The following is a 27,882-nucleotide window of genomic DNA, read 5'->3' on the forward strand; positions in this document are numbered from 1 at the left end:
ACGGCGTTAAAGGAAGAGAATTTATTTTACTTTCGGATCTGCAAACTACATAAGAATATTTAACATTTCTTGCATCCTATCTAGGGGGACAGTGACTCGTTTGGATCAAAATTCTTTCATAATTCAGCTTCAAGAAAATTACAAAAGCAGCTCTCAGATAAAGAATACATAAAAGACATGTTAAGGAAGACAATGCTCTAAAGGGATTCTCAGCTGTGCGTGTTCCTTTAGACAATGTCAGTCTGTGTATAAATATAACTTATAAGGTGCTACTGATGCATTTTTGGTAGCTGGAAGTGAGAACGACACGGAGTTTAAAGGCACCTCTTGCAGACATCGAAGTGACTCTGCAGTGTGGGCTACAAAGCCAGCAGATGTTCAGGTGGAGGCACAAAGGTGATGTCCCTGCATGGGAGAGGAAGAAGGCAGCTTGGAAAGTAAGCGCTGCCACGAGGTCTGTGATGGAAAGTGTCCTCACAGCAGCTGCTGAGTGGTACGGACTGCAGTACAGCAGGTTGGGAAGGAGTTTTCAATTACTGTGTTTTCTTGTCTATAACCATCACATTCCAAGCCAGGGAAAGCTTGTAGGTTGAAGTACTTAGCGACTTTTATTTCTAACTACCCAAGCAATGTGAACCATAAATACTAATGCTGGTTAACATAAAACAATCTTTAAAATCAGCAATAGTTTAAAGCTGTGAGTCAGATTTCCAGTTTCTGATGCAGAAGTAATTTGTTACTTGAAGTTAAAATATTTGCAAAATATTGGTGATGGCATCCAGACTTTGTTTTACTGGGAAAGTAACACAGATTGCAGTTTAGACGTGCAGCTATGGGGAAAAGAAGCTACTGAACTACTTTAGATCATATCCATCATGTTCTTAGAGCTTGTAAGTATCACCCAGAGTGAAATAGGTCATAAATAAATGCTCTGGGATACATTTAAGATTGCTTCAAAATCAATTGAGCATGAACGAAAAGCCTTTTGCAACACCTTGCAGTGCTGAGGTGGAATTCCTGTTTTGATACAAAATAATGATGGTCAACTAGAAAGCCTACTCACAGAAATGGGTTCATGGAGACCATCAATGCAGGGGTCAAAACACCTTGCGCTGCTTTTGGCAGAGATCCTGAAAAGGCTAATGAACTAAATAGAAATGGAAATCCATGTCCAACCTACCATATGTCTGCTATATTTCCCATCTTCTTCTGTAACATCTGTGTTTAGAGAGAACAAGTCCCCATATGCACCAGATACAGAGCTTTTGAGAACCTAGTTTGGGTAACATTATTAGCAGCAAAGGGGGAAACGAGCTTAATAATAATGTCATGTAGGTCATCAAATTGCCTTGGTCTTCAGAATGTTGGCAGAGATCCCTGACAAGAAAAGCTAACATGGATTATTTTAGGAACCCAATGAACTGTGGACAACTTATGTCTGCAGAAATTATGTTATTACAGGATTTAAAACATTAAAGCCTCGGAAAAATTCGATATGCTAAAGTACAGGATGGGCAGAACAGCATGCACAGGAAGTCAGTACCAGTAACACTGCGACCACACAGCTCCCATTACACCACATCTCATCCGATTGTGGAAATTAATCTGGTTCCCAAAGATGAATTATATTTATTTATTATACATTTCTGCAGGAATGCTGTGATAACGATTGTGTATGATAACAACAGACAATTTGTTCTGAATTCATTTTCCCCCAATGTTAAAACCTCTATTCTTTGGCTCAGTTGGGGTAAAATGAATGCTCAAATAAATGTATGTAATTTTCACATCACCTCATCATAGTGTAATCTCTTTCAGAAGGAAATGAAATGGCCATATTTACCCAAAGGAAATGAAAAATTATTGAAGGGTTACTCCCTACCTTAGGCATTTTCCTCCTCCCCGTGTCAGTCCATGATTCGCCAGTGCAGTTTGCCTGAGTCTTTATACACTTCATCTCACTGCCACTGTCCTCAGCAGGAGCTGCAGTCCCGCGTTCCCTTTATACTCCTCGCTCCAACCAACCCCACTACAGGCGTTTCCATTATCCATATAAATGTCTAATCCTTTTCCGAACCCCACTAAGCTCTTGGCTCCACTGAACTCTTGTGGGAATTAATTCCACAGGTTAATTATGCATTTGTGTAAATACTTATTTTCTTTAATGGTTTTAATTTTGCTGCCTTTCGGTTTCATTATAAGTCCCCTGGTTCTTGTATTATAAGAAATGATAAGTGAAAGCACCAGATTTACTTTCTGTATAGGCAATTCATTATTTGTATAGCTCCATCGTGTGCCCTCTTTATGTCCCCTCTCCACACTAAACCATCCACAGTTTTAATTCTTTTCTCACATAGAAGCCATTCAAGCCATTTGCCATAATTAAAACAATTAATTTCAAGAAAAATCCAGACTGTTATACAGAGAATTAGGGAAGGATTGAGGAGTAAAGTTGAAAGAATAACTAAGCTTCCTTCATCATCTGGGATTTGCAATCCTTATCCTGCATACATTTCCATGCAGAAGCCCTCTGCTCTTTGGCTATTTAGCTAATAATCTTTAATTGTTTTAATTTCCCTTTTCCAGATTATTAACATTTTTAGTTTATTAAGCAGGGTTTAAGTTGGTGATTACAAGAAGTTAAATTCATGATTAACAGTGAGCACTTAGGTTCTTCCTAAATTTATGAGCCTTCTTTCTTTGTGAGCAGGAAGTTGAGAAGAAGAAAATAAGCTAACAATAATAATAAATCCTTCTCCTCATTAAGCTTTGAAATGCATATAATACCGATAGGTAGGTAGGTAGGTAGGTAGGTAGATAGATAGATAGATAGATAGATATAGATAACCCATAAAGAAAATACAGTTACTTACAATGATATCAAGAAACAGATTTTTTTCTAGGTAAATTTTTTAGCCTATTTACACTTTAACAACATCAACATCTAATTAACATTTGAGCAGAAGTGACCTTTCCAAGAATTAGTGTGTGTATATTATCGGGCAGATGCTAAGATTGTGTGGATGGTGTGGTGCTATCTGGAGAGATTTAACAAGAAGGAAAATGTTTATGCCTTGTGGTTTGGCAGGATGAGTCCCTTACTAGATTGCAAACCACTGAGGTAGGAAATAAACTACAGTGAGCTCTTCTGTCAAAAAAACTTGTGGGGGCAAACTGAGTTCCTGCAAATGTATTTCACACCTGAAGCTCCTCCATGCTTTCACTGCTATGTTTATGTTATAACTTGGGATTCATCACAGACAATTCAGTAAGGGTAAAGGTATCACACAATCTACTCCAGAATTAGATGGTTCATTGTGGCTGTTTATTTCTGTTGCCTACTGCAGTAAAAGGGAAAAAAAAAAAAATGGAGTCACCACAGCACTGTCCACAAACTGGAGTATAATAAATGATAAGCTTTTAACAGCAGTGTATGTGGTGTTTTAGGGATACTGGTATGCAAACGAATTGTATATTGGTGGAATATAGCTTCCAGTTGTGCCTGAGAGTTTGGACAGTCCATACTCCACGAGAGGCTCTTAAAATATTTGCCAGCATTTTATTTTCTGTTGGCAGGGTGATTCACACCCTTACAGACACACGCACAACCAAGCACAAGCAGAACACAGGCAGCCACCTGCCATGCTCGCAGCACACCATGAGCACATGAATGCACTCAAAAATGAACTCTTAATGGAACAGCACATCACACCACCAGCTTCAAGCATCCAAACCATCCTCCTCAGGCTCACAGCACATTTGAAACTGCTCTGGGACTCATCTCTGTAAGGCCTGAAACTCAACCACTGCCATTTTCCACACTGGTTTCTCTCAATTTCATTAATGGAATCCTCTTTGCAGGTCAGTTGTCGATCCTTTTCCTGCTATGGTTATGTCTCCCCTTCACTTTCCATGCTCACACAAACAGATGTATTTCTGAACTTCCATTAGTGAATCTGTTTGGTTCTAGGCCGCACGGAACAGGATTTAGCAAGATTAATGAAAGTGAACAGTGGATTACCAGGAGGAGCGGCAGAGAGGTGAGAGAATACACATCTTTGCATGCAGATGGAGGCAGACAACCCAAACCAGAACTTATCTAATTTGCACCTCACTCAATTAAGTAAGAAAAAGCCTCAAAATAAAACAACAGAAAATCCTTTTGCTGATCTTCCTTGATAAATATAATCAGTAAAGTTGAAAGTCATGATACAAAGAGTACCACACTGGTTAATTAGTCTGGCAGCCAGGGAAAATCCCAGAAGAACCCTTTGGTACTTTATTTTTATTGCAGTGAAAGGAAAACAAGATGTTACTCTTTAAACCATATCTAAAGGATAAGTAATACATGTTTACCAGGCTCAAAGCCACCTACTACAATATCCCACCCCACAATGAATAGCCAAGAACCCTTTTGAAATACTTAACATAAAACAAGAAGTGTTGCTGTGCTCCATAATTCACTACTTTACATCCAGATGCACAGGGACCAGTGGCACCAGATCATTACTGTGGAGATGAATCTCATGTGGTAGAGAACAAGTCTTCTAAGTGTGTATCATTTTGCTGAGTTCTCTTTAAAATAAACAATTTTGGTATAGAAAAGAAAAAAAACAACAACACAATAGCCTCCAAAGGGAAATCTGCATAATTTATTGCATGCTGAAATAATGTTCCTTCCCCCTTTTTCCTGACATATTTTTAGAATGTAAGACAATTGAATGAAGTATTGTACATGGCTTGTGCTTTGCTCACAGCATACTTTACTCCTGTATGTTTCGATGACAATAGTTGTTCAGTAGTCCAGTCTCTCAATTCAAGCTATAATAACCTTCTGGAAAAAAAAGTTTAATAATGTTGCCCTTGCCAAAAATTTAATCGCATCCATTGATGCATCTGAAACAAAAGTGTTACCTAATGAATTTTTTCCTTAAGAGTTGCTTTATCTTTTCTTCTTCACTAATTTCTCAAGGTTATTGGGGTACAGATCTTATTGCCTGCTATAAGACCTGGCTTTCAAATCACCAATACTGTGGCTATTCTTTTTGAGCACTGGAGCTCTTGATCTAGAAGCGATGACACTCTCCTGGTTGGTTCCTAATTTTTTGGATGAATACTAAATGTTTGAGATGGTTCACACAAAGAGTGATGCCCATACACAAGATTCAGTTTGACTGAAGAGAAGGTGACAACCTACAACTTCCTAGCAAAGGGATCAGTAGGAAGATAGGTGTATGCTTTCTTGGGAAATTAAAACCAAGGAAGAGTAATAGCCCTGTTGGCAGCTGGGGACTGATAAGCAAAGCATTTGGGCATCTCCCACGTGTAACAGTCATCTTGCCTAAAGATAGAACAGCACTTGTTAAATCACATCTTTCTTTTCTAACAAATTGAGTACTGCTGTACAGTGTTGGTCTGCATGCTCTTTTGAATGTGTCTCTAAAATGCTGCTTGTAGCAAATATATTCTCCTTGGTAGTACGTACCAAGGAGAATACCTTACCCTATATGTTCAGGTTGGACAGAATAATCTGATGTTCAACTTTTTGCAAGCTCAGTGGCCTGGTTCTCAAGAAAGCTTCCTCTGTTTGCCATTACTAATGGAGAAAACTGATGAACATACAAGATTTCCAAGGAATAGAGATGGGTTCATAATGAAGTGAACAGTTAGCAATGATGTACTTCATCATGAAGGTTTTGAGACCGCCGTTACTTGTATATGGATGTTTGAATCATGTTGAGCATTTGAGCAGTGAAACTGACTTCAATCTTGCACTTTGTGAGGTCATACAAGAAATAGCTGAGAACCTGACCTTCTGTGAACCAGTGAACACTAAAGACACTGGTATGACATTTAAGTAGATGAAATATGTCTCTGCTGCAAGCAAGAATTTTCCATTTATCCAGCATATGCTGTCATAATTCTGAAGTGTCAAGGTCTGATCTGGATCATACTCTGACTGATGACAGATGAGCAATTCCCTCAGCAGCATACAGTACATGGGCACTCTGCAGCTCACTCTGGCAACACTCTTTTTGCCATTTACTTTAATGGAATAAAACCCAGGGACGGCAGTTCCATGTAAAACAACACAACCACCAGACAACAAACCTTAAAATAACAATGTCATTTCCACCAAGAGTGGTGTCAGGGTACTGACCTTTTTGAAATAATACCTTGGAGTGTTCCTGTAGGTAGGAGGGAACTACAGAATCATACGTGTGGTCTGCTAGATTCACACACAACTTTTTATTACTTACATTTCTGTTTGAGAAAAATAAAACTTTTCTTACTAGTATTGGTTGGTTCACATAATACAGTATGGGAATTTCTAAGTCATGACCTGAACCAATGATTGAGCATCTCGTGAAGGCACAGCCAGCCCTGGGAGCACAGGTGAAAGCAATTCACCTTTGTGACTGGAAGAGGTGGAACCAGGTTCTGCCCCTCCCCATGCCTCATTTAAGGGCTGGCTGCCATGAGGGAGGGTTTTTACCTGGAGATCCCCCCTTTCGGAGTATTTGGCCAGCCCTGATCCTTGAGACAGGTAAGCAAGTCTTTCATTCTTTAACTGGATTGTGACCATCACCCTTTTTGGGTAATTTAGGACTGGTTGTCTGTCCGTTATCTTTCCTTAAAAATACTTAAAGAGGTTATACTTAGAGATTTTCACCTTTTGGCAGGACGATAACTCCAGTTCCCAATGATAACTATGTTTGGTTTCCAGCATTATGCTGATGTGTTGTTATTATTATTTTTTTCTAATATCAGAATAATTTCTGGGCTCAGAACAATGTCATTAAGGATCACTTGTCCCCGCTCACCTCCCTCCCTGATGAGATCAGAATGTGCACAGGCAATGTGCTTGCTGTCCCTGCCCACAAATCAATATTTGCTGCAGCAGAGAAGGGAAGGAAAGGAAGGACAGAAAATGAAATAAGGAACTAGAACACAGAAGGCCAAAAAGAAATCTTTAATAGCAATTCTCCTTTCTCATCCCTTTTCTTTCAGGTGCTGTCTAGCAAGAGCAAGGGAATAACCACTAATGTCTCAGCTCTGCTGCTATAAGATCTTCAGTAAGCTAAATACTGCTATTTGCTATTCAGCTCACCCATGCAATCAGTCTCTTTGCTTTTCTACAATTCATGAGCATAAACTCACAGGGATCTCAAACAGTATTTCAGACCTACACTATAATCAGTAGAGGAAACATATTTATTATTGCTTTTATAATTGCTTTAATTCATTTACAGTTAGATCTCAATTTTAATTATGAATAAATGCACTGACAGGGTCAGCAATGACTCTTGTTTTCCAAAATTCAAGGGTTCGAGTTGAAGGAAGGAACCCACCCCTTTGTCCTTGGAAAGACACTATGTCAAACTACATTTGCTGGTCAAGATACTGAGTTAAGCACTGTATTCAGTAGAACTACATCAGTGTACTGGAGCTGAAGCTGTAATCACAAAACATTCTTAAATGAAGCCCTAGGTCTTCAGGTCTGCCGCCTGTTCTATCAATCAGGAGAGATTATCTTGTACATAGGATGTGGTCTGCATCTGGTAAACAGAGGCACTGATGCTGACAATAACGACCCTAACTACAACAAATTCCACTTCAGTAATCTCAACAGTAGTATTTAAAATGAGGATAAACTTTTATTCATCACAAATGGATGCCCCACTGTTTATGAGCACCGATTATGCAAATGAATTGTCTTGAAATCGAAGTTGTAGTGCCTAGTGCCTTCTGAACTATCTAGTTATTCCACCCTAGCCCCTTTTTCTTTAGTCTTAATGGAAATTAATGGGATTCATCCCACAAATATAAGACCCACAGATGATTTTCCAGCCATGAAATCTCACTGTTGTTCTGTACAAATGTGTAACTGTAGCAAAGGCACTGGAGCATTTGTGGACGTTGTCAGTCGTCTTAAATTTTTGCTAGAACTTTGCCATACTAATTAAGTTCACATATTATTTTAAGCATATTAACCCAAAACAGTAAAGTCTATTTTCTTATAAGAATCCAAAATAGATGCATGTTTTCTCTGTTTAATAGAGAGCTCAATCTACTTATTCTAAGACCGCTCCATAATGTTAGGGTTTTTATCTACTAATTTTCTATTCCTCCTGTCTCTATATATTTTACTACATTTTCAAAATGCTAATTAACTTCTTAAAGTTCATACACTTTCTTCTGTATTCAGACCAATAGAAATCGCCAGTCTCACTTCCTGCAATCTGGATTTATTTAAATTGATGGTTACTTTTTTGTATTTCTCAATCCAATTATTCAAAGGACTGTCACACTCCGTTTATCTTCCACTATCATTCTGGAATAAGCCTTGTTGACAGCATTATCAGTGCCAGTAATGATTGCACTACTCCTTCGAACAGTACCCTTGATACAAGACAGTCCCCTACAATAGAAACAGCTGTAAACTGGTTCTGAAAGCCTTTTTTCTTCTCTGGTTCCTTAGGATACTGTTCACACCTTTATCTCGGTATTTAACCAACTGCAATCTATTTATATATCTTATTTGCATGTTAGAAAAACTTAGCAGGAAAGAGGGATACAACTTTGCCTTATACATTAATTGCTCATAGCAGATGCTTTCTATTTTCTTTATTAACATTCTTGACTGTGATATTTTACCCAGTAATGTACTGAAATGCAGATGTCACAAATAAGTATCTGTGTTACCTGACTGAGGACCAGCACAGCTGAGCCACTGAAATGTCACTTTACTGCTTCGGCCCATATACTGTCTTTTTTTTCTTCCCATCTCTGTATGCAACTTTCTTCCTCACTAAACATCACAGTCTTAAATACATACATGGACATGCAATGGAATGCAGGTAGTGAAGTGCTTCATTACCACAGTGCTCATATTTCCCTGTTTGCAGCTCCTTGACAGAACCTAACATTTCAGAACGCTGATCTCCATTTGCACCTTTGGCACTTCCTAGATCAAGTGTGAGCTCTGTGATTTCAGCAATTTACATTCTTTCAGCACCTACACATTTGATTTTTAACACTGAGCTTTAGACAGAGATCAGAAAGCGAAGTACTTTCATTGGGAAAGGGGAGGAAAAAAAGCCCTGACAAAGAATCTTTAAGTAAGAAATAATTCATTAGCATCCTTCCAGTATTAAGTGGTAATTCACATTCTCTATCAGGTAATTAACTCATCTAAAGTATTTCATCCCCAGACACTATACCTCTTTCTTGGTCTTTCCACTGACTGCTATGTTGGTATGCAAGTTAGTGCATCTTCCAGTCTTTGTGCATTCCAGCACCAAGCTGCATGGCCTCCTGCCCTCATCTCCTCTGACTCAAGGTCTTGCTAACCTTGTTTTCCAAATGAAAGGATTACCTTAATTACTTTTTTTTTTACTTTATTTTACAAGGTATCCTTAAAATCAATCCCTCACGTTAGCCAGTTATTCAGTCAGTGCTGTACCCATATAAGTGTGCACATAAAAGTGTACACACTTCCACAGCACCTGTCATTGCTGCAGCACAGTTCCCACCTTTGCATGTTAGCAGGTAGATCTGAAATACTGGTGTTTGTTTTCCTTTTCTGGCAGATAAACAAACAAACCACACATTAATTTTAATGAGTACCTCAAGGTTTTCTTATGAAAGAACTCTCAAGAATATTTAATAGCTGAGATAAACACTCAATTAAAGTAAGAAACTGTAAATATTCAGAATTTCTGAATGATGTCCCTGTGGAGATCATGCTGATTATTAAAAAACATGATCTATGGAAAAGAGAGGAAATGAGCAGCACTGACACCAGAGGAGAAGCTGTCTGATTTTGGAAGCTCAGACCTCCCTGGCTGCCCAACCAACCACTGGCCATGCTGAGCTAGTGATCAGCTGAGCATGTATTTGCAGATAACCATTGGCAGTGGAAGGCTTTTTCTTTTCTTTTCTTTCTTTTTTTTTTTTTAAGGGTATCTGTAAACTATTTTTGAACCTGGTCTCTATAGACTTTAACAGAGCAGCAGCTTTGGCGTAATTGATTATTGTTGCCAACTCCATCAGAGTTTCTGGCATTAATACAGTGGCTGCACTAAGAAAATGTAACACTTGGGTCAACACATTAAACAAATGTTTGACAAATCTCAGACAATAGCACTGTCTTTGAGGCAGCCAGTGATGCAGGAAAGCCCTCACTTAATGTCTGACTTCTTCATCCCAGAACCTCACACCTTCTGCATGTGGACACTGGCTGCAATGAACCACCTGAGGCTCAAAAGCAGCAAGAGATTGTACTGAAGACACAATGAATGCAATCGAAGTTAACACCAAGCATGCGTTATGACAGGATGAAGAGAACCTGTTCTTTTTTTCACTGCCTTAAATCCTAAGTTGGTAACCTGAGTTAACCAATGGGCACAGAAGGCAACCATGTCCACAATGTGCTGGGGGAGGCATGTTGAAACAAAAGTATTTTCAGTGAATAAGATATTACCATGTCTTTTTAGGGTAGATGGCTTTAACGAAAGGAGAAGAAGCCAAAGTTAAAATATTCAGTTTATTGGGAATTTCAGAGAGAGTCCATCACTCTGTATCTCTACTTCTCCAGGTCAGTTTTCACTTTTTAGATTTTTTTATTCTGCATAGGAGATTGGGCAAAGTATCTTTACAGGAGTCTTAAAACTTAAAAGCTTTCAGAAATATTTCATTTTATATGGCATGCAATGATGCAAAATTAGGGCAAAATGCCAAATAATGAAATAGAAATGGCCAGCAACAGTTTAATCTATAGAGCTTTTTATCTCTGTTACCAGCTCAACCATCTGTTCTCCAGTTGTTTGGGTCTATGAAAATGAAAGCATAAAAACTGAAATATCTTCTCTATTTTAAAGCTTAGACAATCTATTGGGGAAAGGAACTTCCTTCTATATTTAAAAATAATATTTGGTGTTTAAGAAGGCAACGAATACAAGCCTGCAGTACAAACTGGAGCTGAAGGTAATAGACCCTATGACTAAATACAGCTTCAGAGAAAGCCTAATTTTTAATTCATCCCTGAATATATTTACAGAAGGAATATGTTATTTATTGTGGTTCATATGTCCTGTTCCATGGTCCCTGGCTGGGTCCCTGAAGACTCTGTCCCACACTGTGCCTCTACTCCTCACTGGGGAAGAAAAATGGGGCAGTGATTGCAGCACTCATCTTGCATTTTTAGGCCTTGTTTTTTACTTTTCCCCACTATAAACCTCCTAGGAGATCTTCAAGAAGTTGTTTACTCCTTCTGTGTCTTGGCATCCACAGACAGAGCAAGAAAAATGTGATGTGAAAATAAAACATGGATAAATATATAAATATATAAATAAGCCATGGAAGGCTGCAGGCACTCAGCCACAGTGCAGACGACAACCATAAAAGTATCTTCAGTAGAGAGGCAGGTCGTCCTCTGGGACTACGTGGATGAGTAAAATGCTCACGAAGCAGAATAAGGCCACATTCAGTCTCAAAATAATCCTTTTACTGGATCAATAGAACCACTTTACGGGCCAAGGCACTGCTCAGCCACATGTCCCACCCAGCCATTAGTCGGTGTGGTGTCAGGGCAATGTAGACACAGCACCATCCATTCCAGAACTAGGAATGAGTGTTTTACCTGGACACAAATAACTACACAGATCAGTCTATGCAGTTGTTCCCTGAGCTTTCTACAGATCTACTCGTATTAAGTTCTCATGGGGGTTTAGAGTGTGACCAGGGCCAGTTATCATACACTGCAGCAGATGGAAAGCAAATATATTTTCAAAAATAGCTTTGTATGCTTCTGCCACTTGTAGGTTTCTTGACAGGACAAGGGTGAATGGTTTTTAAACTGGGACAGGGGAGGTTTAGGTTAGATATTAGGGGGAAGTTTTTCACTCAGAAGGTGGTGACGCACTGAACAGGTTGCCCAAGGAAGTTGTGGATGCCCCATCCCTGAAGGCATTCAAGGCCAGGCTGGATGTGGCTCTGGGCAGCCTGGTCTGGTGGTTGGCGACCCTGCACATAGCAGGGGGGTTGAAACTCGATGATCATTGTGGTCCTTTTCAACCCAGGCTATTCTATGATGATTCTATGAATACCATGCCAAATCTGTCCTCTCAGATTTCCTATTCAAAATTCCTACTGACATTGCCAGGATTTATTTACCAGATGAGACATTCAGTAGAAATATTAGAATTCCAGAAGATCATGAAGACGTGAGTCTTGTTCTATACAGCACATTTGATACCATTTTTAAATCATGTAGAGCAGGCTACAGCAAGTATTAGGTTTTAAGAAATGGGTTCAGTGACCCAAATCCAAGAGATTCTGCAACTCAAAATGCATCTAATTTATTTTCTTGACCTAACGTTTAACATAGATTATAGCTTTAATTGTCTAATTGAAACTCCTAGCTAGGTTCTCTACTGTCTCAAGCATGACGTAAATAGGAAATTTGTGTTTGTTTCTGCTGGATGACTAAAGTCAAAGGCACACCCCTAGGCTATAGGAAAAATTATTGGTTTTTTTTTTTGGGGGGGGCAAAACAGTAAACAAATGAAGGATGAAATCCAAACAGTACAACTCTTTACCCTTCATCTTTTATTCCAACTTTCATCTTTTTATGCCAACTTTCATGGTTCCTTATTTTCCTATATTTTCTCACCAATATATATATTTATATATATATATATATATATGTATGTATGTATGTATATTGCTGCCCATTCTTAACAGAGTAAACACAGCTGAGTTTTGCATCAATCCCACAAGCTATGTGTTTGCCAATCTACAATGCTTTTCTTTCCCTCTTCCTTCCTTTCAGCAGTATATGGCCCTGGTAATGTCAGACATGGAAAGAGGAGGACTGAACTTCATATGGTACATTTCTGACCTGTCTTCACTGAGAAGCAAGAAGTAATTTCCACTGTGACGCAGCAGTTTTCAAAAAGAACTTTGAAATTTTTGAAGTCAAGCTGGTAAGACAGATAAAGCACACTCATGATATATTATTTCATTTGTCCATTGCGTATTCAGTAAATTTGAAGAAGACAGTCACTCTCCAGTTCCTAAAAATAATATTCCTTGGGATTTCATTTAATACCAATAATATACATTACCAGTGCATACTTTATTTATTTATTTTGTGGGGTGATGCTCCATAACTTGTTCATTCTTTATGTTCTTTTAATATGTTGTAGACAGTTGCTATGCATGCACTAGTTCCACTGCCTTAAAATTACTTCAAAGGAAATGCTGAAACCTTTCATTTCCCTTTAAGGGTAATATTAACAACACAAACTTATTTTTTTTTTTCTTTAATCTGTTGGTGGATGAGCAGTTTTCACAGTGGCTGAACAGTTTTCACAGAGTATTACCAACCTGCATTAATGATGTTTGCTTTCTCTTTCTAGTTTTTGATGAGCAGGTTTCTTATGAAATATTGTGCTTTGATAATAGCTAGTTTTTGCTTTGTGGTGACTCAAAACCAAGAGGCACTCACAGTGAATTGCAAATATTCACTAAAGATACTATCTATCAATCCAGAAAATAGTTGTTAAAGGAGCACTGGAAATGTATACCTACTGAGCACTTCTTTCAAGGCTTCTCAGTACTGTCTGAATATACATTGGAAATGCTTGCTTCCCACGAGCCGTTGGTGGGAATCGCTACCTTCTCCTATTGGTAAGAATTCAATTTAAAATCCTTTTACATCGATGAGAGAGAAAAAGGATAATCAGCAATAATCACTACATCACTCTTATTTGTTACCATCTTAAGAGGGTTGAAGGATATAAATAGAGTCCAACAGGTCCTGGAGAACTGGAGAGGGAATTCCCAAGGGGGGAGTTCACATTCAACCCAAGGGCACTCTCAGCATTAAAATCCCTTCTTTGCAGTTCCATGATAACCCATTTCCATCCTTCCTCTCTGCAGTCTCCTTTCTAGTTCACGAGAAACCTCGTTAGAAGCATTTCCTCTACTTAATGGCTTCCTGGCTACTTTTTTCTAGCAATATAAGGCAGCATATTATTACAAAAGCACATGCTAGATTTAGGTATTGATTCTCTTTAAAGTAGGTTTATCTGATGGAAGACAGATTTCCATTGCCCAGTCACCTCAGGGCCAGGAGCTCTTTTTAGTGCATTAACAATTATAACTTTGAAAGTGTCCACCTAAAGAAGATATCAATATATCATCTCATATGGATAAAGTACAGTAAGCTTAATTGCTGCTTAATTGCTTAAGTTTTACAGTTTCTGGAAATGTTCAAAATACTTGAATGCATAAATGTAGTCATTCCAGAGGGAAAAAGCAAGAATAAAAAAGAAACAGAAGGAAATAGTTTTATCTGCCTCTGTGTTTTAATTGGAATTTATTTTTAGTTAATGATAGCAGACTCAAACAAACAAACAAAAAAAAAAAAAAAAAGAGAGAGAAAAAAAGAAAGGAAAGAAAAAAGAAAAAAATCTAAGCACTGAGCAATACCAGAAGTGTCATTTGGAACAGAGTTAAACACACTTTCACTATCATTAATCATGGCAAAAGTGACAGAAGAAAAATGAGCTGGCTTGGTATATCTAATATATTAATTCTCCCTGCAGATTGGCTCAATGCATGAGCAAGTAAAAACAGGTAAACCTTCAGGAAAAAAAGAGAAGGGATGTCAGTATAAGGTTTTCTGTTACTATGAAATACTGTAATATTTTGATTTCTCCTCAAGGAAAGCTACAGAAGTTAAAAAATCCACAGGCTCTTTCCTTCGATACGGTTGAATAGCTATAGTGGAAAAAAAGCTATGCCATTGCAACTTAACCCCATTTACCCAGTGACTAAGCATACAGTTGTTTTTTTTCTTTTCCCCTCAGTTCCTATGATGCTGGTAACAGATTTTTTTCTTTTTAGATTGCCAGAGACCCTGATATCTTTTCCCCCGAAGCCATTCTAAAGTTGAGATTTTTCCCCAAAATTATTTCTTTTCTGCTGCTTAGTTACAAATCTAATTTGTAGTTTGGTATTTTTCCCAGCAAAATTATGGCCAAGATGCTCCTAGACTAATGGTGAAACACATGCAAGATAAGTGGAGGAAAGGATAGTTAAAGGAAACTTTAGTTCAGGCAAGAGTACTAAGGTGATAATTTCAGAGCTGAGCTTACTCTTCATTTTATTTCCTGATATGTTCCAGCAGTCAAGCTGCACATATGGACCCTTCCTAAAAATACCCGACGGAGACCTACTTACAAAACTGGTGACTTTGTTGATATTATGGAGAAACAGTACTGTGTAACTAGAGAAATCCTAAAATAGAGAATTAGAATCTTTACCATCAACTTCAAAGTTGACCCAAAGGCACAAGGAAGGAAAGCAAAACAAAAAAGTTAACACAGTCTAAGGATTACCTCTTTTCTGCTGGAAACAGAAAGGAAACCTGCTGGAAACCTGCTCTTACTCATCAGATCAAAGCTGCTATATATGGTTCTTTTACTGTAGCAGACTACAGAACGATGAGCTTTTGGCTGAGTAGGGAGATGGATAACTTTGTACAGCTCTCAGACTGTTCTGTCCCAAGTTATTTGTGCAATCCATCTGCAGCTTGGTTCTTCCTTTCCTTACCTGCACGTTATAGACAGCATTTTACTGATGCATAAAAAGAGCTTAAAAGGAGTGACAAAGACAGGGCCAGTAATATATTGTAAATACACACACAAAAAAATAAGAGACATACTAGAATTTGCAAAAACATGGAAAACTTAGAGAACAGTTAGAGCAGAATTCTCATATATCTATGTCCTGTGTTGTATTCATGCTGTCATCTTTTCGCATTATAAAATATGAAGCAATTTGCTGATTTATTTGGGACATCATCTGCTTGCTACTTAGGCATGACATTGTGAACAACTGCACAGCAGGAGAAAAGTAGAACCATAAATGAACTGCAGCAGGTAGGCTGCATCCAGGCATCACAACACCAGCAGCAATAGGAACTTACTGAGCGAAATACTTAGCAAACAATGTAAGACATAATTTTTAGTTACCAAGAAAGTAAAATTAAGTCACTCTGAAATTACAAACCCTGATGCAAAAAAGTAACAATAAAAGAGCATTGAGAACAAGAAAAGATGCACTGTGGTCTCTATATGATTCCATTAACACCTTCGTTTTACAACCTAAAGCATTAAAAGAGACGGAACTGTTAAGGCTGATTTACAGTAAGCCTATGGTCCATCTGCTTTGGAGTGCCGAGAAGTTAAATATAATTTTAAAATTAAACAGAAAGATAAACACTGATCAGGGACATCGTTTTCTCTTTTAACCCAATGAAGATTTCTTCTCGTCCTGCACTTCTGCTAAATGGTAAATGAAATCAGCAGAGGAAAAAAAAAAAAAAAAGAATTGCATAACTAAGTTGAAACGTGTTATGAGCTACCATTAGTTTTTGAGAAGAACACTTCAGCTTCTCTAAAATTGGTTTCATTATTATTGGGAAAACTCTACCGTGGTTCCTCAGGTGAGCATGGAACATGGCTCGTTATGTCAGCAGCTGCGCTGCAGTTAATTTAAAAGACCTGCACTGTTATGTAATTACAATGTCCCGAGGGATAGCCTGAGAACTATTTACAAATACACCTCCCTGAATCATAATTTTGTTCCTGTTTGCTTGCAACTGGGGGAGAACATTAATAACTCTGGAGTTACAATTTGTTTCTGTAATTCTTTTTTTTTTTTTTTTTTGTCTGAAAATGCTGATGTTATCAGGCCAAAATTTTTGTCAAGGTCCTAACACATTTTTTTGATTATTTTTGGAAAACAGTATTTCAGTTTGGGAATCATACTAATTACAGAAACTGTGAGATTGTCAAAAGTGAATGGCAATGGTCTTGGCCAGTGGAAGCAATACATTCATGTGTCTTAAGGAGTTTTATTTATTTTTCATTCTCATCTCTTTTCCTGAAAGACTTCAGACTTTCATTCTGACTTGTGGAATTGTTGATGGTACAGATTTGTTACTGAATTCTCAGTCCTGGAGGAGACAATTCCAAGAAATTCAAGTGAAGTGTAACATAGCGATAGAAGAAATAGGGATGTTTACGTAAAGCACGTTCTTACTGCAATGGGCTGGAGCAGGTTCTCAGACCAAAGAGGTCAATTAGGAAGGTGAAAGTCTACCTGAAACACCCTGTGTAGGTTGCCAAAGTAAATATGTGTGTGGAGTTACAGTACACAAGTCAGAAAACTAGCAAAGTGAATCTGTTTATAATGTGACGAAATTGATACCCAGGTCATGCAGCTCCATGTTTTTTTTTTGCATATGTTTCTATATGGTGGTCAATCAGATTTTTGTTTTCCGCATGTGATGCAAAGGACTGTGTTAGATGCATACCTATGAACTGGCTCAAGACACAAGATCATGAAATTTGCTGAGGTCAAACTGAGAGTAATTTATTTTTTCCTTCTCTTGAGATTATGTGGATCAAAATATGGTGTTAAAAGCTCATTTTCATGCTGTTCAAACTGAAGAGAGACCAAATAAGTCAACTCTGTATGATCCTTCCCACGTTATGGGCTTTGACTATTTGGATATTTCTGAATGTGTGAATGCTAAGGCAACTCTTGGTGGTCAGGAGAAGCCAGCTCCCAAGAGTATCTCTGCACTACGAAGTGCTCATACATCTTCATTCACAGTGGTTTGATAACTGTGAAAACTTTGATTTCAAAAATCCCAAATAGAAATTAATTCCACCTTTTGGCACTTCACAAGTATTTATCTTCTTCAGAATTCCACATTTCTGCATTTATTTGTTAGTTATAACACAACGTAAGAAAAAAAGTATCTTTGACAATAAAAAAAACAGATTTGAAAAGACTTTTGCCTAAGACAAACTTAGTCATGTACTAAGTTGTTTATGTACCTGCATAACAACAGAGGAACAATCATTTTATTGTCAGGCTCATTTAAATGGAGTTTCTTCAAAGAGCCAAGAATGGAAGGAAAGCACTTTGTTATAATAAGGTCATGATACTCATTAAATGTTTTACTTACTGAAGGTTAAATTCTTTTTTCTGTAAAGCAAAAAGTATTTTAGCTGTCCTTGAAAACTGGAGAAAAAAGGTTTCAAAATGATAAAGAAAACAAACATATTTATTTGTACCTTTTGGCACCTGTAATTGTTCACCCATACTGCACATTCACACCCACTCAGAATGAGGTAATGACTGCTTAAATTAAGCACCTTTTATGCCTTTAAATTTGCTTCTAATAGACGCATCTATAGGTATAGCAATTACCTACATAAGTAACAAAGCTGTGCCACAGTTTAAAATTGTAATCATCAGCACCGGATGTTAATTAGAGAGAGAGAACAGAAGATGAGAGCGTGTTGAGATTGTTTCTATTCCAAAATCACTTAAATAGAACATCAAAAGGATTGATAAGCAGTTTGATACAGAATTCAAGCCTAAACCCTGCCACAATCTTGCATGAGAACTGCCCACCACACGCCTGAACTAAGCTGGCAAAACATCATCCTTAGGTTTTGAGGGACCTTTTACTGCCTTTAGTTAAGTGAAGATGGATCCTTTCTTTTCCCTCTGTCATTATTTCCTTTTGTACCTATTTATGCTTGAAACCTGTAAGTAAGGAAGATCCACCGAAAAAACCCTCAAACTTCTGGTGATTTCATGAGTCACCTGTTATGCACTTTCACATACAGAAAGATGACAATTTAGGAACACGAGCTGTCAGTATCTTCCATTTACAGTGTATTTATGGATAATTCTTAAAAAAAGATTTTGGAATTTGACTTTTCAAAATATTTTCCTACTAACAATTGTTATTGACTAATACATCAAAGAACACAGTTCCCCTAATGATGCATCGATGCAATACATCATTACAAACTCACTACCATCTCGATGATGTATTACTCAATAACTTGGCAGCAGCTGGCAAGAGCTTCCATTGAGTCTGATGGTGTAAGTTTTATCATGTTTGTTTAATTTACGTAGAGGGAAGTAAAGAGATGCTGACAGATAGGCCAAGAAAGCATGTTCACATGCAAAAAGTTATAAATTGTCTCAAATGACTCTGACAAGCGTGGTGTATCAGTGCAGAAAGGCAGATGTAACTTTGAAACTTTCCAAGAGCTTCTAGAAATATCACTGTATCATAACATCATGCCATTCTTCTTTCTGATATACTGTTACACTTGGGGTAGTTCATAGATTAACACCTGACACACAGCTGGGAGGGGTAAGCATGCCCCAGTGCTTTCTGCTGCCTGTTGCAGCCCTCAGTTCAGACACATTTTTACCTAGCAGCTGATAGCTGTAAACTTGTGCCTTTACCCATCCTGAACACAGTCCCTTGGCTGCAGCTCCTCAACTCAGCACCAACAGCCTCTGGCTATTCCTCCCTCAGAAGGCTGCAGTTCTTACTGAACAAAAGCAAGAGTAAAGACTTTTACTTTCTACTTAAGACTAATTTTTCCTTGAAGAGAGACTTTGCACCACTGCTGTGCCAGAAGAGATAGTATGTCCCTTAGGTGGTAGCTCCTACCACTTCTCCAGCCTGCTGAAGGCCTCTCCACTTCTTTGGCCAAGCCCAGAGGCTTTTAGCAGTTTATTTACTCTGTAGATGCCCATTTCAGGCCAGTAAATATTAAAACACTGATTCTACCTTCTGAAAGCCCAGTAAAGTCTCTCTCTTCAGTAGCCTTATCCATTCCATTCTTATCTCTACTCCTGTGCATGGGCTTCCTGGGCTCCCTGCCTACATTGACCACAACAGCACCATTGGATTTACCTGCATGGAGTCAGCAGGTGCAATATAAACTAAAAACTAAATCTTATTTTCGAATAATAATCACTCTTCCTTTTAATTTTGACGAAAGTTTAAATAACTGGAATTAGTGTTTAATCTGAAAGCAAAGCAGCTCTGGTCTGGCTGCTGTACCACATTTTGCTCTTGGAAGAAAGGGCGTTTTCACAGCCACACACTGTTAATTGGATCATACTGTATTTCTTATATTGTATTTTGAAAAGAGATGTTGGTTACATTGGTGACAGGAAAAGGGAAGGGAAGGGAAGGGAAGGGAAGGGAAGGGAAGGGAAGGGAAGGGAAGGGAAGGGAAGGGAAGGGAAGGGAAGGGAAGGGAAGGGAAGGGAAGGGAAGGGAAGGGAAGGGAAGGGAAGGGAAGGGAAGGGAAGGGAAGGGAAGGGAAGGGAAGGGAAGGGAAGGGAAGGGAAGGAAAAAAAAAGGAGAAGCAAAGAAGCAAAGGAATAAAAGGCTGATAAATGAAAAGGGGTTTGTAGTACAGGGGAAAGAGGAACTGTGAAAGGCTATTGTAATTTTCCAAGGAGGAATGCTGCATGTTCATGGAGAATGCAGTAACAGCCATCAAAAGAGAATGGAGAGGGTGGATAATTTGGAGAGACTGTAGGTGCTACCAGGAAACACCTTAGTGGTGATCAGCTATATAAAAACAGACATCTGAGGAAGAAGAATTTGCAAACTACATGCAATAAAATAATAGAAAATAATAATAATAAAAAAAGATGAAAAGATACATGAGATTTGAGGGTTTAAGAAGGACTTCATACCGAGGCACTTAACAGGTAGAAGAGCTGCTGATAGCAAAGGAGAAACAGAAGGTTAGGCGCAGTTACAACAGCTCTTTTCAAGCAGATTGTTTTGGTGTGATCCAGACCTGACTACACAGGATGATGTTTATAGAAAAAATCCATTTGTATCAGCAATAGCTTCATGGTTGAATGAATGAAAAAGTATTTTCTGTACTAAATGAAACTGGGATGTGCAGTGTAACAGGGAAGCTGAGTTCTGTGAATGTCTTTATAATAGAGAAAAAAAGAAAAGGAGTCAAGGAGTAACAACCTTTACCTGTAAAAGTCTTTTTGATTTCTGGATTTTCATCTTGTTTGCTGCTAGGGAAAATTATTCTGTGCCAAATTTTATAGCTGTGGTATCCATGAATCAGAAATGTAGGCTTATTGGAAACTGTCAAATGCAGCACAGGAGACTGGGAGTCCATTCAAAAAGCAATCTAATCATAATGCTCAGATTAAGAGCCAGAAACATAAGATCAAGGAACAGGCATGTCCAGCAATGAACACGAGTTCACTGGATGTTTGGACGGAAAGTAATGACCTACAGCTGTACTCTGGAGTTAGAAATGAAGCAGGCCAGAAATACTTTACAAAAAATCCACTCCACGTAGAGAAGGAAAAAAACCCTGAAGTCAGCTGAGATGGACCTCAAACCACATCATGAAGACATCAGCTTCATGTGCTCTTGAGGCCCCACTGCATCCTGCTGAATCTGGACTTGCTCAGTGCCTGTACCACAATCTAAGACTGGAGACAGCACGACTACAGACTGTCAGCGTGTCACAGAGGGCTAAAAAAAAGCTAAAACAGATGCCCAGTGTCATCACACAGCACATGTCACATTTCTGCTTACTTTGCTCCGCCACTCCACACTATTGAATCAGAGCAGGCATGGTCAGAAGAATGCCAGCATCGCAGGCCTGACGATGGAGCCATGTCTCAGTGCTTCAGTTCTGATGCTGAAAAATGTCTGGTCTATAACTAGATCTGAGGAGTCTGCACTTCTCTTCCCTTCCCCATGTTGAGAAATAGGTATTGTGCAGTGAGACTGTATTTGTTGATGCAGAAGAGCAATTTGGGAGGAAGACTTTGAGCAGCTCTTTATTCAAATCATTGCAATTACTCGCAAAATAAAAGAACACAGTCTGACAGAATGAGGAAATGGAGGATCTTAGCCCAAATATCAAACATACAAAGTACAGAAATATAACAAATCCACTTTGATGATTTTTTAGTGAGAGGGAGCTTGGATGGTTATTCCACGTCTTCCTCAATTATGAGTCATTTCTAGGTTACTTTAAAAAAAACTTCTGGCCTTCTACTATTGAAAGAGTTTGATTTACAGAGGCTTTGTCTAGAAGACATGGTAAGTGGTGGATTACCGCTCTTCAAGCTTAAGTCACTTCCACTCCATACAAAAGCAATAGAAGGAAGTTACAGTTATAATCAGCATGTGGGTCTGCATCACTGCTAAAATACTCTACCTGGCTGCCAAAAAGAGCATAGTTACATTTATCCCTGGTTAAAAATATTTTGCAACTGATCACATTTAAACCATGTTACCTGATCACTCCTATATTTGTGCCTAAAATGTAACCTAACTTAGGGGCAGAGTTATAGCGTGGTGCCCATCTACGCTAATAGACTAAATCGCATTATCCACTTCAAGTGATGATAATGCTCTAACTGGATTTTGTGCCACAGAAGGACTCCAAGTACTAAGAGAGAAACTGGTATTAAAAATGTTTGCTTGAACACAAATACAGAACCATATCATCTGGTGATTAACCAGCGGAAAAAGAAGTATTTTTTCAGTCCAGCTAAACAGTTTATTATTCTGACAGAAAACAGGGTGATGGATCAGATGAGTTCTCTCCGTACTTTAATAATAGGTAAAGGTGCTATGAAAACATAAAGCAAAAAAATATGAATTTCTATGAGTAACTTAAAATATTCCTTCACTGAGGCAAGGACAGGGGTGCATCTAATAAGCATCTAAAGGAAAAATGAGCATCTAAAGGAAAGCTGCTGGGTCATCATGATGGAATTATCTGAGAAACAGAGGCAGAGAGGTGTTCAGTTTCCAGAATCACTACATTTAATGGTGACACAAAAATAGTAAAATGCAGCAGAACAACGATATACACAGTGATTGAGTAGATTTGTTTTATGGGTGAATACAGACAGCCCAGTGCTGGCAAAAGCAAGGCAATAATCTCAGTACCAAAAATAAACATGAAAATCATTGCTGAATAAAGAAATCATAAGAGAGATCCTGTGGTGATTGCAAATAATAAAACCATCTGCCCAATAGCAAGAAACTACTCAGGGCAAACAGGAGGATGAAAGGTAAATCACGGCAAGGCACCCTGGCATTGGGAGAGATGCTACTGAAGGTTCATCTGGAAAATTATGTGGAATGCTGATTACCACATAAAAACACTGCAGAATGGAGCAGGTGCAGATCGGAGCTATCCATTCACATGGAATCTGGGAGAGTTTCAGCTAGGAGGACAGATTTGCCAGGCTTGGCCTCTCAATCTTATAACATGGAATCTAAGAGGGATTTTTTGCCAACGTTTACGAGGCCTCGATGCCAGTAGGAATTTGAAAAGCAACAAATTAAACCTATGCATCACAAGATGTGAAGGACAAGAGCAGAAGGGAACTGCAATCACAGAAATTAAAAGGTGTCCTTACACAAGGGTTGATCTGACTCTTGTTCAGAGATCTTTACCTTATTTTTAGCTCCTGCAATATGTTTCTAACACTATTCTCATACCAAATATACACACACAGATAAGCACGTGCAGAGATGGGTTACCAGAGACAGCTTTCCAGGAGCTAGACATCATTTTATGTTTCTGCTTTGTTTTTGACATGCTCTCCTCTTGGCCTCTATAGGTAAAACAGAAGCACGTAGACCACGGAAATTGCCATCTGTGGTTTACAGAGAGGATTAAGAGAAGATAGAACCAGGGAGAGTTTTGACAGAGATAAGGTTTATAGTGTCTGCATTCTGAGCAGGATATATTTTATACAAGCTCTGCTCCAAATCTTCTTAAACTTTAATGAAAAAAAAGAAACTTGTCCACATACTACTGTTGCAAACTGGTGGAGTATTCCCAGGCTTTCTGGAAGTTTAGGGCTGAATCATTCATTTCTTTCAATTTATTCCTTCATTCTATTTCCATCAAGGGTTGTGCTCTTGATAGAGCTGAAGACCTTGGAGCCCACTATCTCTGGTAAGAACACCTAATCAATTTTACCCATCACATCTGAAATTTGCTTTCAGCCACACGTTTAGCAATGGCTTCATAGTTACAATAATAAATACAAAATAAGAAGTAAGATGCACAACTATAGAAAGGAACTGCAAAATAAATTAGGTGAAAAAGATAAGTAATTGCTGCCTATTCTTTCTTTTGTATTTATGTTTGACTAAGATGATGATATTGATTACTGAGAATATGGAACAACTGAAAGTACTTTCTTGGAGCTTGCTGATAAGAGAAAGAAAGATGCATCTTCTTGATTTTTGCTTGTGTTGGTATTTCTGTTAACAATGCTATCTCTCTAAAAGCATGCAGATGATACACATAGCATTAAAAAAATCTAATCTTTGTACTATAACAAACTTTTTTTTAAACATGCACGGTTAAATAGAATATGAAGTACTATATTATCTTCCTATTATACCTAACCAAAATGCAACATTTTGTCAAAGAATAAATCCATTGCATTAGAAGTCAGTAATAGCTTCTCCAATTACTTTAAAAGGAGCATGAGCAGGGCAACGCGTGGTTTTGGAAATCTCACTCTTGCACTACACAGACTATTAAGACCTGAAAGGAACCTAAAAATATCCAACATTCCATCATTAAATTTTTATTTTTGAAATATGAATGTGTCAGTATCCCTATCAAAGTGTATGAAGTTAAACATACAGTTTTGTTACACAGATCCCTAAGGTCTGTCTTTTCTCCTCTTTCTCTTGCAGCACATCATATAAGCAGTTACATTATCTTCTTTAATACTGTTAAACACTAACCAGCATTTAAACTTTTTACCTTTCCTTTCAAAAGTAGGCAGAGTGCTTGAAAATTGTTAAAGTTTGTAATTACAGGGGCAGCAAAGATGCGTTATGTTGGCCTGGGCAACCAGTAACAAAGCCTGCTATTAGGGCTGGCAAGAAGCAAAACAGGCTAATGACAGAGGTGTCAATTCTTATGTTTTCCACCTCTTCTAAAATGATGTAGATACACACATATGCCAGTGCTTTTCACCTTTTTTTGTAATTTTTTTTTTTTTTTTTTTTTTTAAACACAGTAAGTACCAGTTTGTATACTGCAATGGAACTGCCGGGTCACAGCCTAAACCAATGCTTGAGCTTGGCTAAACCAGGGAGCTCAGGTGCAAGCAATACACCTGAGTGATCAGAAGAGGTGGAGCCAGGACCCACCCCTCCTCACCCTCATTTAAGGGTTAGCAGCCCTTAGGAAGATTGCATTTCTCTTGAGTTGTCACTGATCAGCAGAAGGGGTAAGCAAATTTTCTTTCTTTTTTTATTTGTTATTGTTCTGTAGGGTCTGTATCCTACTAGAAGACCCTGTCATCACCTTCATTTGCCATACATGTGCATTAATGCAAAAGAACAGTATTACAATATATCTTTCTAACTCAGGTTGTTTTCTTGACTTTGAAGATTTCAGTACTAATACAGATATTTATTTATTAACAATTTGGGGTGATTCATACATTATTTAAGAAGTGAAGTTGCTTTTAACACTTATTTAATCTGCAAGAGGCATGGCTGTGCCTGTTCAGTTCATAGTGAAGTATGAAGCTTTAAAAGTTTCCATCCTGATAGCTTTTTAAGTTTATGTGTGAACAACTCTGGGTAAGATTTACAAGTCTGTCATCTATCACAACAAGTGACCTGGAAACTGGATCTTGCAGTGAAGTTCACAAGATTTATGTTCTGAAGAATAAAAAATGAAAACGTGGGAGTCAACTTGCCTAACAGCCGCATCTTCAAAATACAAAAGTTGACATGAGAGTTTAGAAGAAATATTCATAAAGCAATCATGTTACTTTTAAGAAAAATATTTCTCGATTGTAAAGCAGTGGAATCTCACGACAGTCCTTCTAAGAATGACACTGAAGTATTCCCAGAGCAGAAAGCATCAAGTACGTTCACTGTTTTGGAGTGCATAAGTAAGCAAACTGTATTGTCAGAGTTAAAAGAATCATAGAATCATAAATGTTGGAAAACACCATAAAGATCATGAAGTCCGACCATCTAAAAGAAGAGTGCGCCTTTTTCTCCAGAGAGATATTTGAACTCCATTGGATGCTTCTGGAATCTAGATGAGAATGATCTTTACTGCATATTACAGAATAACGTAGAAAAAAAAACTGGTAGGAAAACATCCAAGTAACCTACTTACTATTTTTCAACAGCAAGAAACACAGGACAGCTTTTCTCCCTAAAAGATCCTTTTTCAATTTTTAAAGGGTACAGCATTCCTTTGTTTTCATTCCACGGTATTCTTCAAAACAGTTCGATTAAAGAAAATGCACCTATTTCAAGGGAGTAAAGATGTGAACTTCAGCAGTTTGAGAAGTAAGCAAAAATCAAGTGGAAACACATTCTAAGATACGAGCTACAGCCTATAAAGTAACAGGAGCCTGTAAAGATGAAAATCCTTAAATGATGTATAGAGCAAAATTCAGAGCTCCAGCTGCATCTACAGTCGTAAAATCTGTGATCTTTTCTCAAAATAATGAACTTCCATTCTCTGCACAGGCTCAGCACGCAGTGACTTTCTTATTTGTACTCATGAGACAACGTCTTCGGGGCCGACGCTGTCTATCTGGGCAGAGTTATGTCAAGAAATCTTGGCACAGTGGGATTCTCATTATAGCTGAGTCTGTGGACTTATTGCGAGACAAAGTAGTTAAAAATATATCAAAAAAAAAAAAACAACACTTTAGAAACAGCTACTGATATTTCATAGTACTTTAAAAGAGGCTTTAAGGAGAATCAGATGATGACAGGAGGAAAGTCAATTAAGTAACACAACCATGCTGTAACAAGCATGAGAAACTTTACTCCAGAGTTAGGTAACTTCAAACAGCAAAAGAACAGTGAGGCACTCTGACATTTTCAGTCTCTGCTAGGGCAGATATAGAAGAGAAAAGAACAGTGAGGTTTTAAGGAGGAAAAAGATGTCATAAAGAAAGAACTAGAATGTTCATGACCCAACCAACTTAGGCATCCTGAAGACGGTAACTCAGAGCCTGTGGATTTGGAAAATTGAGTGTATTGATACTAACGCATGGAGACATGAACAAAGCAAGTGTAGTGTCAACACTCATTTTTTCATCTGTCTATTACCCTTTCCTTTTGTAACTGAAGGAGTGTTTCTAGGGATGGCCTTTATGAAGGCATACTCCCCAAACACTCTGAAATTCAAGACCTACTCAGTATCTCTCCAAGCCTAAATTTCCCTCTAAATAATAAGGTGGCCCTTGATGTGAGACACAAAAATTGTAGGGAACAAGTACCTAAATCTGGTCCTAAACAGTCCTTTAAAAGCTTTTAAAGAATAAAATCCATGAAATCAAATAGTAACTTTGTGCTTTTTCACCTTCTCAGCTGTACACGTAAGATATAGCATAACCTTGCATTAATAATGAAATCAGGCAGTTTTATACCTTCTTAATAATGTATGCCAAATATATTTGGGTTTAGGAAGGACAGTATTCATTTATTGATCATGATGCATTATCTCCACCCTAGAAACTTCTAAGAAGCTTTCATCTCCTGTGCAATTCTAAATAATTCAGGATGTAATTTCAGTTGGGTTATTTTGTATCTATTTTTTTCTTATTAAAATTGTATTTTTTAATCAAAAGAAAAGCTGACAGACTTTTGGCAAAGAGTCAAAAGAGCATCTCAAGTTACTCAAAAAGTCCTAGTGAAATCATATTGAAAAGTCCCAAGAGCAAGGATATTACTGTCTGATTCTTAGTTTTCAGAACACCAACCTTTCTACCCACTGTATTTGTATAGTGTTACATCTATTTTTAATAGTGATTATAATAACAGTAGCAAATAACTTTGAGTTCTTAAAAGGACATATTCATAGAACAATTTCTTTAAAATTATTTGTTCGTTTTGCATTAAGATTGGAACAGTTCATCCCTGCCAATTCTCAGCATGAAAACAGGAGGTTTGTTCAG

At 38.0% G+C, this 27,882-nt stretch overlaps 3 long non-coding RNA genes across 5 annotated transcripts in view; 2 read left to right on the forward strand and 1 right to left on the reverse strand.

The window, feature by feature from the left end:
- The window catches only part of LOC101749407, a 229,987-nt gene that overhangs the window by 69,665 nt on the left and 132,440 nt on the right, over positions 1-27,882 (reverse strand). The gene's annotated exons all lie outside the window — the stretch shown is intronic.
- On the forward strand, positions 6,495-11,911 carry LOC124417098. The gene is made up of 3 exons (XR_006930975.1): positions 6,495-6,547; positions 7,012-7,076; positions 10,214-11,911. It is a non-coding gene; the product is annotated as an uncharacterized LOC124417098 (long non-coding RNA).
- LOC121111531 lies at positions 12,702-16,124 on the forward strand. Its single transcript, XR_005862482.1, has 2 exons — positions 12,702-12,989; positions 15,197-16,124. It is a non-coding gene; the product is annotated as an uncharacterized LOC121111531 (long non-coding RNA).

This window comes from Gallus gallus, chromosome 9 (assembly GCF_016699485.2).
Source record: "Gallus gallus isolate bGalGal1 chromosome 9, bGalGal1.mat.broiler.GRCg7b, whole genome shotgun sequence".
Taxonomy (NCBI): domain Eukaryota; kingdom Metazoa; phylum Chordata; class Aves; order Galliformes; family Phasianidae; genus Gallus; species Gallus gallus.